Below are 8,576 nucleotides of genomic sequence, written 5' to 3'. Positions count from 1 at the left end.
AACCGAATTGGGGTAACACACACATAACACATAGCAAGCACATGCAACCCACATTACACATTAGGAAGGGGGAGAAAACGTATAACAAAACCTATGCGTGATCCATCACTTACTAAGAATAGTCCTAAGGGGTTCATACTTCTTCCACCTAGGTCAACGGGATACCAATTCAACTAGCATGCAATATAATAGACTCATAAACCTACGAACGGTACCCGAAACATCAAACTAGGCATAGGCACGATAAACGGAGTCCGTTGGGACACCACGGGGAACGGGGAACATCAAACGGGGAAGCTGGGATCCCAAGTTGGGGGAATTTCCAGCGGGTAGCCGGTGGGTGGGGGGCCACCCGCCGGACTCACAGTTCCGGGCAGCGGGTCGCCGGCGGGCAGTTGCCCACCCGCCGGCTGCCCGCTGCCGGATATACTATTTCCGGCCGTGGGTAGGTGGCGGGTCCCCACCCCCCCCACCTACCCCCCACTGACTCTTATCACATAATTTTGCCCCGGGAACCGTTGTGGAACCCGAAACCATGCTTAGACACTTTACAACGCAATTAACGACAACACGTAGACAATTAACGGATCAAATACGAGAAACGAACGGCACATAACCTATCATGCTCTTCTAAACATAATCAACACCCAAACATGCGATTTCCCCACCCGATAAACCAAGAATAATATCATACGATACAACCTAGGGTTCTAATCACTTTTATATCAACAAGAATACGGTTCGTCTTCTAATTGCAAGATTCGGTAAGAATAACACATAAACATCAAGAGCATCACATAATTATCAAGAACAACACATAATCATCAAGAACTCCATATAATTACCAAGAACACCATAATTATCAAGAATCTCCCAATATCAAGATTATCAAGATTCCTCATGGAATCATTATATCAATCATTAATAATAATCATCACCAATCATTAATACACAATAATATGGGGGAAACCCTAAGGGGGAATCATAACTATGAAAATAGGTTTTGTTGAGACATGGGTTACCTCTTAGCCTTAATTAATTCCTTGGCTATGAAGGATCTTTCTTTAAGCTTCCTTGCTTTCTTGATTTCTCCTAAGGGGATTCTTGGAGCTCTTTTGGGGTGGTGGGGCGTTAGACTTGTGGGAGGAGTTCTATGTGCTTCCTAAGTTCCCTATTTATAGATCTAGGGATCTTATTTAGGGTCTAATCCTATTGGGATTAGGGGTTGGGTTTATATAGGAGGGCCCACGGGCTACGGTGGGCCTTTTTCCGTAATTAATCATTATAATTTATTCTTTCTCTTGGGCTATTATTTAATTAATTAATCGGTTTTAGGACTCGTAACACGGGGTGTTACAGTGGTAAACGAATTCACCGACGTCTTTCCAGACGAAATCCCCGGGGCACCCCCAGCCAGGGAAGTCGAGTTCACCATAGACCTCGTACCTGGCGCTGCCCCGATCTCTAAACCACCCTACAGGATAGCACCAAAAGAAATGAAGGAACTGAAAACACAACTCCAGGAATTGCTGGATAAAGGTTACATCCGCCCCAGCACCTCCCCATGGGGAGCACCGGTACTATTTGTTAAAAAGAAAGACGGGAGCATGCGCTTATGCATCGACTACAGGGAACTTAACCAAGTCACAATAAAGAACAGGTACCCCCTTCCCCAGATAGATGACTTGTTCGACCAACTTAAGGGGGTAGTTCTCGAAAATTGACCTAAGATCCGGATATCACCAAATACAAGTGGCCAAACCAGACATTCAGAAAACGGCCCTCCGGATGCGTTACAGCCACTATGAATTTACAGTAATGCCCTTCGGACTCACCAATGCACCCGCCATATTCATGGACCTCATGAACCGGGTTTTCCGACCCCACCTGGATGACTTCGTCATTGTATTCATTGACGACATCCTAGTCTACTCCCGAAACAAGGAAGAACACAAAAGGCACCTCCGCATAACCTTGCAAACTCTAAGAAAACACCAATTATACGCAAAGTTCTCCAAATGCGAATTCTGGAAAGACAGCGTGGCCTTCCTAGGCCACGTGATAACCAAAGAAGGAATTAAGGTAGACCCCGCCAAGGTCCGTGCCGTTAAGGAATGGACCACACCAAGTTCGCTGTCAGAGGTCCGCAGCTTCCTAAGCCTGGCTGGTTACTACAGGAGGTTTGTACCCGACTTTACTAAAATAGCTCAACCTCTCATCAAACTCATGAAAAAGGAGACCCCCTTCCGATGGGACGACAACTGCATCGCGGCCTTTCAGGAATTGAAAGATAAACTAACCACGACACCCGTACTAGCTATCCCCTCCGGAGTGGAGGGATTTGAGGTCTTCAGTGAGGCATCCAAAAAGGGATTGGGTTGCGTGTTAATGCAAAAGGGCAAAGTAATAGCATACGCATCCAGGCAACTCAAAACCCACGAAGAAAATTACCCCACCCATGACCTCGAGCTAGCCGCTATCGTATTCGCGCTGAAAATTTGGAGGCACTACCTATACGGAGTGCAATGCAAGATCTACACAGACCATAAGAGCCTAAACTACATCTTCACCCAAAAAGACCTAAACATGAGACAACGAAGGTAGCTAGAACTCATAAAAGACTACGACCTAGACATTCAGTACCACGAGGGAAAAGCTAACATTGTGGCAGACGCCCTAAGCAGGAAGGCTAACCACTCCCTCAACGCCACCTGGGTCCTACCCGACCAGCTGTACAAAGACTTCCAGAAGCTGAACTTGGAAATAATAAAGCAAAAGCAAACCCACCCCGAGATCTACCTATTCAACACACAAATCATATCCACACTCTTCGAAGAAATCAAAATAGGACAGCAGCAGGATCCGGAACTAGATAAAATATGCCTCGACCTAACCCAAGGGAAAGAAGGACCCTTCAAAATACACGAAGATGGCACTCTCCGCTACCAAGGTAGGTGGTGCGTACCCACGACGCATCCCCACTTAAAACAACAAATCTTGGAGGAAGGACACAACGCCCCATACTCGGTGCACCCCGGGGGTGACAAACTATACCAAGAGGTGAAAAGGTCGTCTTGGTGGCCCAACATGAAAAAGGAAGTCGCAGATTTCGTGGCCAAATGCTTGAACTGCCAAAGGGTGAAGGCCGAACGATGCAAACCCAAGGGACTCGTGCAACCCCTTGAGATACCACAAGGAAAGTGGGATTCCATATCCATGGACTTCGTCGGAGGATTACCCCCAACAAAAACCGGCAAGGATAAAATTTGGGTCATAGTGGACCGACTAACCAAAACGGCGCGATTCATTTCCATGAAGGAGACATGGACGATGACACAACTAGCCCAAGCCTACCTAGCCCGAGTGGTGAAATACCACGGAATTCCCCGAAACATTGTGTCCGATAGAGACTCCAGGTTCCTCTCACAATTCTGGAAGTCACTACAATCGGCCTTGGGGACACAACTAAAACTAAGCACGGCATTCCACCCCACCACTGACGGCCAAACCGAGAGAACCATTCAGACTCTCGAAGACATGCTGAGGGCCTGTGTGTTAGACTTTCAAGGGACATGGGAAGAACACCTAGACCTCATTGAATTCTCATACAACAAAAGCTACCACGCAAGCATCCGTATGGCACCCTACGAAGCCTTATACTGACAAAAATGCAGAACTCCCTTGTGTAGGGAGGACATGGTCGACCCGGTGACACTAGGGCCCCAATACCTACAAGGCACCATAACCAAGGTCAAACACATCCAAGAAAGGATGAAGGCTGCTCAGGACCGCCAGAAATCCTACGCCGACCTAAAGAGAAAATAAGCCGAATTCAACCCCGGGGACAAGGTTTGGTTGAGAATCTCACCCACACGAGGGGTAATGAGATTTGGAAGAAAAGGAAAACTCAGCCCCGATTTATCGGCCCTTATGAAATCATAGAAAGGGTCGGGAATCTAGCCTACCGCCTCGCTCTACCCATCGAACTGGAAAGAGTACACAACGTATTCCACATATCCCAGCTAAAGAAATACGTGCACGACCCAAGCCACGTGCTACAACCCGAGGTCGTGGACCTCGACGAGTCTCTAGCATACGAAGAAAGACCCGTAAGAATCCTGGACACCAAGACAAGAACAACCCGTCGTCGGGCCATAGAAATGGTAAAAGTCCTCTGGACCAACCATGGGACCAAAGAAGCAACATGGGAACTCAAGGACACAATGAAGGAACGCTACCCCGAACTCTTCACACCAGGTAACCAAGAGGGAGTCGCCCGACAAGAACCAAGCTTCGGGGATGAAGCTTCCCGTTAAGGGGGGGAGAGTGTAACACCCCGTGTTACGACCCCTAAAACCCATTAATCATTTAACCAATTATCCAAAGAAAGAATTAAATTATAATAATTAATTAAGGAAAAGGCCCACCATGGCCCGTGGGCCCTAACCCCTAAAACCCAACCCCTAGCCCTAGAAGGAATAGAATTAGCAAGCCTATAATTTTAGTTCCTAATTAGGACTCCGAAATATATAAATAGGGGACTTAAGAGGCACCTAGAACCCCCCACCACAATAATCCCTCACCACACAAGAAGTTCCAAGAATTCTCCTAGGAGAAATCAAGAAAGAAGAAAGCTTCAAGAAAGACCCTTCATAGCCAAGGAATTAATTAAGGCTAAAAGGTAACCCATGTCACAACAAAACCTATTTTCATAGCTATGATTCCCCTCTTAGGATTTCCCCCATATTCTTGTGTGTCGATGATTCGTTATAATGATCTTGATAATTGGTGTTATGATTCCATGGGTGATCTTGATGATAAGAGGTTCTTGATGCTTATATGGTGTTCTTGATGTTCTTGATGATTATATGATGTTCTTGATGTTTATGTGATATTCTTACTGAATCTTGATATTAGAAGATGAATTGTGTTCTTGTTGATTTAAAAGTGATTAGAACCCTAGGTTGTATCTTGAAACACGTATGGTATTATTTTTGGTGTATTGGGTGGGAATTCGCATGTTTGGGTGTTGATTATGTTTAGAAGAGCATGATAGGTTATGTGTCGTATGTTTCTTGCGTTTGGATCCGTTAATTGTTCACGTGTCGTTGTCAATTGCGTTTAAAAGTGTCTGAGCATGGTTTCGGGTTCCACAAAGGTTCCCGGGACGTTTTTGTGAAAAAAGAGTCAGTGGGGGGTAGGTGGGGGTAGGGGACCCACCACCTACCCGCGGCCATTGTTGGCGTCGCCGACAGCGGGCAGCCGGCGGGCGGGCAGCTGCCCGCCGGGCACCCGCTGCCCGGAATCATCGTCGCCGGCGGGCAGCCGGGGGGTGACCCCTCACCCACCGGCTACCCGCTGGAAAAATTGTAACACCCCGTGTTACGACCCCTAAGATCAATTAAATCGTTGATCAATTACCCAAAAGAAAGAATTAAATCGCAATAATTAATAAGGAAAGGCCCACCATAGTCCACGGGCCCTTATCCCTAAACCCAATCCTTAGTCCCAAAAGAAATAGAATTAGCAAGCCCATAATATTAGTTCCTAACTAGGACACCTAAATATATAAATAGGGGACTTAAGAGGCACCTAGAAACCCCCACAAGAATAACGCCCCACCTCCCCGAAGAGCTCCAAGAATCCCCCTAGAAGAAATCAAGAAAGCAAGAAAGCTTAAAGAAAGACCCTTCATAGCCAAGGAATTAATTAAGGCTAAGAGGTAACCCATGTCTCAACAAAACCTATTTTCATAGCTATGATTTCCCCCGTAGGATTTCCCCGTATTATTGTGTATTGGTGACTTGTGATATCATTATTGATAATTGATGGGATAATTCCATGGGTGATCTTGATATTGGGAGATTCTTGATAATTATGGTGTTCTTGATGATTATGTGGAGTTCTTGATGATTATATGTCGTTCTTGATTATTGTATGGCATTCTTAATGCTTATGTGTTATTTGTACCAAAATCTTGTAATTAGAAGACGAACCGTATTCTTGTTGATATAAAAGTGATTAGAACCCTAGGTTGTATCGTATGATCTTATTCTAGGTTTATCGGGTGGGGAAATCGCATGTTTGGGTGTTGATTATATTTAGAAGAGCATGATAGGTTATGTGTCGTTCGTTTCTTGTATTTGATTCGTTAATTGTCTACGTGTTGCCGTTAATTGCATTGTAAAGTGTCTAAGCATGGTTTCGGGTTCCACAATGGTTCCCGGGGCGTAAAGTGTGTGAAAAGAGTCAGTGGGGGTAGGTGGGGGGTAGGGGACCCGCCACCTACCCACGGCCGTGAAATACCGCCCGGCAGCGGGTGGCCGGCGGGCGGGCAGCTGCCCGCCGGCGACCCGCTGCCCGGAACAGTGAAGTCCGGCGGGCAGCCGGCGGGTGGCCCCCCACCCACCGGCTACCCGCTGGAAATTATCCCACCTTGGGATCCCGGCTTCCCCGTTTGATGTTCCCCCGTTCCCCGTGGTGTCCCAACGGACTTCGTTTATCGTGCCTATGTCTAGTTTGATATTTCGGGTACCGTTCGTAGGTTTATGAGTCTATTATATTGCATGCTAGTTGAATTGGTATCCCGTTGACCTAGGTGGAAGAAGTATGAACCCCTTAGGACTATTCTTAGTATGTGATGGATCACGCATAGGTTTTGTTATACGTTTTCCCCCCCTTCCCAATGTGTTAATGTGGGCTGCAGGTACTTGCTACGTGTTATGTGTGCATGTAACCCCGAGTTGGTTGAGATCAATCGGGCTATACGGGCAGTCGGATGGGCTGAGAACCATACCGGCTGTTAACCAGGCTGGTAGAGACCGGTCAGGTATATAAATATTATATAGGACTAAGTTCCACTATACGGGCAGTCGGATGGGCTGAGAACCATACCAGCTGTTAACCAGGCTGGTAGAGACCTGTCAGGTATATAAATATTATATAGGACAAAGGTCCACTATACGGGCAGTTGAATGGGCTGAGAACCATCTCAACTGTTAACCAGGCTGGTAAAGACCGGTCAGGTATATAAATATTATGTAGGACAAAGGTCCATCAGCCGGTTGCGATCGGCTCCTCCGTAATGTGAGACGGGGCAGGGTGCTGCGGGGCCGTGTCAGAGCTATATGCGCTGACCCTCATGTATGGGCATGCGATTGGTCCTGTGGCGCCAACAAAGTGTGCTATTTGATGAGATATGGATGAGTTGTGTTTATGAGTATATTGGGGGATTTGACTATGGGGTTTATGCTAGGGATTGTGTATGATGGGTTATGATTATTATTCGTGATCAGCTTTATCTGTCTTGCCTGTTGTGGATTGTATATGCTTGATTATAACTGTTGCTTGTGTCTAGCCTTATCTGTCGAGTCATTCCCGGTTTTAAAAGCTAGAGTCTCGTAGGATATATCTTCATGCTTCAAAATGGTTTTCGTATATCTATGTATATATCTCTATATGTATTGTATTTCAACGCGTTGGAGTGGGTTACCAGCATCTCTCGCTGAACAGATATATTTGGCTTTCAGGCACAGAAGAATAAGTCACTGGAGCGCGCTAGAACTTGGAGCGTAGAAGTAGATAGTTTCCCTTCCGGCCTGCGTGCCATGTTTATGCATTTACATTACTAAGGATATTAGATAGTTAGCCTGTGCACCTGAGTTCTCTAACTCAGGTGTGGCATAGCACCCCGCACTCTTGTATTATGTTTTGGGATTTAATGAGATTTCACCTTTATTTTATAAGTTTTAAGTATCTTGAAAATCTGGGGTGTTACAGTTGGTATCAGAGCCTAAGTTTGACCCTAGGAAAAGACTCGTAAAAACCGGACTTTAGGACACTAGGCTTGAACTCCAGGTACCTAGGAGCACAGGACTCAGGAATCTTAGGACGCGCGATGAGATTGTGAAACCTACACATAACTTCCCTACACTTTACCCTTCCCCATTCTAAAACCCTTCCCCCCCCACTTATCACTTCACAAGAAGTGCGTCGAACTCTAACTTAACATTCTTATAAACGCTGACCAGAAAGACGACAGCATGGCACCAAACAGAAGGCAATCCAGAACTCCAGAGCCCGCCACAGACAACCCCTTGACCCAGACCCTACAGCAACTAACCCAAGTCGCACAGGCACTAAGTGACGCGGCCCTTCGCAACAACAGGCTCCCACCACCTCCGTCAAACGCGAACTCGGACGTCGCCCGACAAGTTTCAAATCACCGACCACCCACATTTTCGGGAGAAGAGGATCCCGCGGTCCTGGAAGAATGGATCCGGACTCTTGATAAGATTTTTGGAGTAGTAGAATGCCCGGAAGAACGCCACGTAGAGATAGCCTCGTTCTACTTCGGGCACGAGGCCGATCTCTGGTGGATCCACGAGGGGCCCACTTATCAACAAGAACCGGGGTTCAGTTGGGAGAACCTCAAAACACGACTACGAGAGAGGTTCTACTCGACACACGTGAGAGCGTCCATGTACGGGGAGTTTCTCCATCTGAAACAAGGGACAGCGACCGTTATGGCATACCACAAACGATTCCTTGAGCTAGCACGCTTCGCACCCGAACTC

This window comes from Ipomoea nil, unplaced genomic scaffold (genome assembly GCF_001879475.1).
Source record: "Ipomoea nil cultivar Tokyo-kokei standard unplaced genomic scaffold, Asagao_1.1 scaffold2782, whole genome shotgun sequence".
Taxonomy (NCBI): Eukaryota; Viridiplantae; Streptophyta; class Magnoliopsida; order Solanales; family Convolvulaceae; genus Ipomoea; species Ipomoea nil.
The sequence above is the reverse complement of the archived record's forward strand: the minus strand, read 5'-3'. Positions refer to the sequence as shown.